This window comes from Erinaceus europaeus, chromosome X (assembly GCF_950295315.1).
Source record: "Erinaceus europaeus chromosome X, mEriEur2.1, whole genome shotgun sequence".
NCBI lineage: Eukaryota > Metazoa > Chordata > Mammalia > Eulipotyphla > Erinaceidae > Erinaceus > Erinaceus europaeus.
The window spans coordinates 91215783-91221782 of NC_080185.1; positions in this window are offsets into that span (position 1 = coordinate 91215783).

A 6000-nucleotide genomic window follows, 5' to 3' on the forward strand; every position below is an offset into this window, starting at 1 on the left:
GAAATAAGGAAGTGAAGAACTATCTGCTTTGGGGCTGGAGAGATAGCATAATGGTACTGCAAAAAGACTTTCATGTCTGAGGCTTTTAAAGTTTCAGGTTCGATCCCCAGCCTATCATAATCCAGAGTGCTCTGGTTCTCTATCTCCCTTTCTCTTTATATCTCTTTCATAAGTAAAATGAACGTGGGTGACATATTTATTAAACATTTATTTACTTAAAATAAGTAAATAATTAAAAATTTTAAATATTTATTTATTTTCCCTTTTGCTGCTCTTGTTGTTTAACATTGTTGTGGTTATTGATGTCGTTGTTGGATAGGACAGAGAGAAATGGAGAGGGGAGGGGAAGACAGAGGGGGGAGAGAAAGATAGACATCTGCAGACCTGCTTCACCGCTTGTAAAGCGATTCCCCTGCAAGTGGGGAACCGGGGCCTCAAACCGGGACCCTTAAGCTGGTTCCTGCGCTTTGCGCCAGGTGCGCTTAACCCGCTGTGCCACTGCCCGACTCCCGTAAATAAAATATTTTTTAAAAGAATGATGCCTATGGGAGCTCTGTCCCACAATGATACTGTTCCTCATCATAAAAAGAGCTAATTTTAGGGAGTCAGGCGGTAGCGCAGCAGGTTAAGCGTACATGGCGCGAAGAGCAAGGACCAGCATAAGGATCTCCGCTCCCCATCTGCAGGGGAGTCGCTTCACAAGCGGTGAAGCAGGTGTCTTTTTTTTCTCCCTCTCTCTATGTCTTCCCCTTCCCTCTCCATTTCTCTTTGTCGTATCCAACAACGAAGACAACAATAATAACTACACCAATAAAACAGGGCAACAAAAAGGGAATGAATAAATAAATATTTTAAAAGAGTTAATTTTAGTTTTAGCTTTCCTACAAACATCTCTGTCTCAGAAATATTTTCACAGACCCTCAAACAAGTGAAGCTAAAGTCCCCTTTCTGTTAATCTTCACTCTACCATCACCCTGACCGGGAAAAAAATGTAAACACTATTTAATTGAACTTTTAAAACTAAAGACTGTAAAGCCAATTAACACAGAGCTCTCTCATGCCCTTCCTTCCTTCCTTCCTTCCTTCCTTCCTTCCTTCCTTCCTTCCTTCTTTCCTTCCTTCTTTTCTCCTCTTCTCTTTTTCTCCACTCCCTCTCCCACCACCAATGAATTGTCACTACTTTGCCCCGACTGTCAGCATCTTTCCAACCTTATACCTTAGTTTGGAGTCTCAGGGGAAGTGGCCAGAAAATTGCTGACCACTTAATCATTTCATGGTTACTCACTGGACAAGTGTTACATCCCTAGTCTAACAGCTACAGCGACAGAGATAAATTCCATATCACAAATAAGATTGGGAAGCAGGCCCTGAACAATGACTGTAATTCCTCAGAGTCTAGGAAGAAATTGATTGCTCTGGGAGGTAGTATAGCAGTTATGCAACCTATTTTCATGCCTATGGCTTGGATGTCCCAGGATCAATCCCCAGCACCACCATAAGCCAGACCTGAGCAGTGAGCTCATTAAATAAATAAATTGCTATTTCTACCTATACTACTCCTGCTACTTCTTCTCTTGTGACTTCCATAGAAAGTCATTATCCGTGTTCAGCTTAAGGGACACATTCATCTATATTAAAAAAAAAATTAGGTTGGGAGTCGGGCTGTAGTACAGCGGGCTAAGCGCAGGTGGCGCAAAGCACAAAGACTGGCATAAGGATCCCGGTTCGAACCTCGGCTCCCCACCTGCAGGGGAGTCGCTTCACAGGCGGTGAAGCAGGTCTGCAGGTGTCTATCTTTCTCTCCTCCTCTCTGTCTTCCCCTCCCTCTCTCCATTTCTCTCTGTCCTATCCAACAACAACAACAACAATAATAAATACAACAATAAAACAACAAGGGCAACAAAAGGGAAAAAATAAAAAATAATAAAATCAAATAAAAAAAATTAGGTTGTGGGTTTACACCTGGTCATTGGTGCGAGAGATAATCTGTTCTCTCGTGTGTATCTTGACTACAGAACTGACATGGCTACTATCAGAAGACAGACCTAGAGCAGTGTATCTCCAGAGACCAGCATGAGTGAGTCATTTATCTCAGCCACAGTGGAGGGGAAAGACTTTGCTCTTATTATTATTACTGTTAAATATTTGTTTACTTATTTTGAATGAAAGACACACCTTAGCACTGAACCTGGGACCTTAGGGTTTTAAGCATGTTAACATTGTGCTTTAACAAGTAGAACTATTTTCCCAGCCCAAAATTTACTTTTCATTTATTCTTGTTGTTGGGGATGAAACCAGAGTATTTTATTTTATTTAGTTTTTTTGCATTACCTTTATTTATGTATTGGATAGAGACAGCCAGAAATCAAGAGGGAGATAGAGAGGGAGATAGAGAGGGAGAGAGACAGAGAGACACCTGCAGCACTACTTCATCACTTGCAAAGCTTTTCCCCTGCAGGTGGGAACTGGAGGCTCGAACCTGGGTCCCTGAGCACTGTAACATGTGCGCTCAGCCAGGTGCGTCACCACCCAGCCCCTCAGAGTCTTTATTATACATGCAAATCATGTATTTTACCACTGAGTTACATCCCTGCTCTATAATTTATTTGTTTTAAATTAAGGTATGCACGTTAAATGCTATGAGCAACTTCGGAGTGACCAGTTCAGCGAATTTTTACAAGTGATCCAGACCAAGAGAGCACGTTACCAGCACCCAAGAGCCTTTCTTATGTGGTTCTTTCCATCACTCCAAGTCCCCGCCCACAGGTAACCACACCTTTGACTTATTTTACTATACTTATTTTACTATACTTTCTTCGAAGATCAGCACTTAAAGGAGGTGGGCAGATAACCTTGAAAAGTGACTTAGATTTGAAAAGATCATATTCTTGAGCTGACCTGTTGAATGCTGGCTCACTCTTCATTTTTCTTTTACTTAAAAAATATTTATTTATTTCCTTTTGTTGCCCTTTGTGTTATTATTGTTGTTATTTTTGTTGTCGTTGTTGGATAGGACAGAGAGAAATGGAGAGAGGAGGGGAAGACAGAGAGGGGGAGAGAAAGATAGACACCTGCAGACCTGCTTCACCGCCTGTGAAGCGACTCCCCTGCAGGTGGGGGGGGGGCTCGCACGCGGAGCTTCACGCTGGTCCTTGCGTTTTGCACCACATGTGCTTAACCCCCTGTGCTACTGCCCGACTCCCCACTCTTCATTTTTCAAAGGAGACAATTTCCAGCAAGTGAAGGAGAAGGTAGGTGGGTGTGTTTTCTTTTTTTCCCTTTAAAATTTTTTTTTGTATTTTTTTCCCTTTTGTTGCCCTTGTAATTATTATTGTTTTTGTTATTGATGTCGTTGTTGGATAGGACAGAGAGAAATGGAGAGAGAAGGGGAAGACAGAGAGGGGGAGAGAAAGACAGACACCTACAAACCTGCTTCACTGCTTGTGAAGCGACTCCCCTGCAGGTGGGGAGCCAGGGGCTCGAACCTGGATCCTTACCAGTCGTTGCAGTTTGCTCCACGTGCGCTTAACCCGCTGCACTATGGCCCGACTCCCCAAGTGGTGATACACTACTACCTAGAAAACTAGGTGAAATCACATGGCTTAAAACAGTGACTATATGGGGCCAGGTCGTGGTGCATCTGATTGAGCACACTTTAAAATGTGAAAGGACCCGGGTTCAAGCCCCCAGTCTCCAGCTGTAGGAGGAAAGCTTCACAAGTGGTAAAGCAGTGCTGCAGGTGTTTTTCTGTCGCTCTCCTACTCTATCTCCCCCTTCCACTTGATTTCTGGCTGTTTCTATACAATAAATTAATAGTTAAAAAATTTTAAAAAATAAATAAAACAGTGACTATTTAATTTGGAACGTATTGTTTGGAATTTGCAATTTAGGCAAGCTATAAAGACTACTATCTTTTTGACTGCTGTTTGCATAAGGTATCTTATTCACTGTTGATGGGGACATTCTTAGTGTAAGCCATGTAAATAAGTTGTGGATTGGGTGGTGACCCACCAGGTTGAGAACACACATTACCATTTGCAAGGACCCTGGTTCAAGCCTCTAGTCCCCACCAGCAAGCAGGAAGTTTCACAAGTGGTGAAGCAGTTACTACAGGTGTCTTTCTCTCTCCCTCTATCTCCTCTCCACTCTCAATTTCTCTGTCTTATCAAAAAAACAACAACAAACAAACAAACAACAAAAAAAAACACTTGCAAGTTACAGAAGAGGGATCATAGGGGAAACAGGCTTCCAAGTCTGATAAAAGTGGAAGATTCGGGAGTCGGGCTGTAGCGCAGCGGGTTAAGCGCAGGTGGCGCAAAGCACAAGGACCGGCAGAAGGATCCCGGTTCAAACCCCGGCTCCCCACCTGTAGGGGAGTCGCTTCACAGGCGGTGAAGCAGGTCTGCAGGTGTCTATCTTTCTCTCCTCCTCTCTGTCTTCCCCTCCTCTCTCCATTTCTCTCTGTCCTATCCAACAACGACAATGACAATAATAACTACAACAATAAAACAACAAGGGCAACAAAAGGGAATAAATAAATATTTAAAAAAAATTTTAAAAAGTGGAAGATTCACGAAGTGAATGGTTTTTAGCAACACAGGATAAATATAATTCTAGTAACTTTTTACAGCAAAGCAGTTCCAATCAAAACTATTATAGGGAGTCGGGCGGTAGCTCAGCGGGTTAAGCGCAGGTGGCGCAAAGCACAAGGACCAGCATAAGGATCCCAGTTCGAGCCCCTGGCTCCCCACCTGCAGGGGAGTTGCTTCACAGGCGGTGAAGAAGGTCTACAGGTATCTTTCTCTCTCCCTCTTTGCCTTACCCTCCTCTCTCTATTTCTCTCTGTCCTATCCAACAATGACAACAATAATAACTACAAAAATAAAACAACAAGGGCAACAAAAGGGAATAAACAAATATTTAAAAAAAGAAATTCAGTCTTTAAAAAACTATTATAAATAGACCTAGCTAAAATAATTATTTTTGTAGTGGAATTTCCATTTTCCAAATATCTACTTCAATATTCCTTTGGGGCTGGGGAGATAGGATAGTGACTATGCAAACATATTTTCATGCCTGAGAGGTCGAAGTTCAATACCCAACATCACTCAGCCAGAACTGAGCAGTGCTCTGGAAAAAAAAAAATTAGGAAAGGCAAAAAGCCTGGCAAAACTAAAATCATTGTTAGTTAGAGTATTAATAAAGTTTCTTTTTTATCTTTAGAAGTTTAATGACAAAGGAGAGTTTTCTCAACCTAAAAGAAAGATTACAGTTCATGCTCTTCTACCTGTGTACATAACAAATAAGCTCTCAGTCTGGTAGCTATAAGATTCCATCCTAATAATTGATACTTATCAACAGTTGTCTAGTATGAAAATAATTCCAGGGAGTCAGGTGGTAGCACAGCGGCTTAAGCGCACGTGGCGCAAAGCTCAAGGACTCGCGGAAGGATCCCAGTTCGAGCTCCCGGCTCCCCACCTACAGAGGCGTTGCTTCACAAGCGGTGAAGTAGGTCTGCAGGTGTCTATCTTTCTCTCCCCCTCTCTTCCCCTCCTCTTCATTTCTCTCTGTCCTATCCAACAATGACGACATCAATAACAACAATAATAATAACTACAACAAGGGCACCAAAAGGGAATATATATATATATATATATATATATATATAGAGAGAGAGAGAGAGAGAGAATAATTCCAAATAGTGAAAAACAAAGATTGGAGCAAGATGATTGATATGAACATTCTAGCATGAGGATATTTAAGAATGTTCCCAAAATGTTATGAAATAAAATCTGATGGTTCCTATAACTTTTTTTTAATGCAGTGTTGAGGAATGAATCCAGATACCATCACTGGGCAGCTTCCTGGGCCTTTTTTAAAATTTAAATTCTTTCTTTCTTTGTTATTTTAAAATATTTATTTACATATTTACTAATGAATGAAAGATTCAGAGAGAAAGATACAGAGGGAAAGACTAGAGTATTGCTCCTCTCTGGTTTA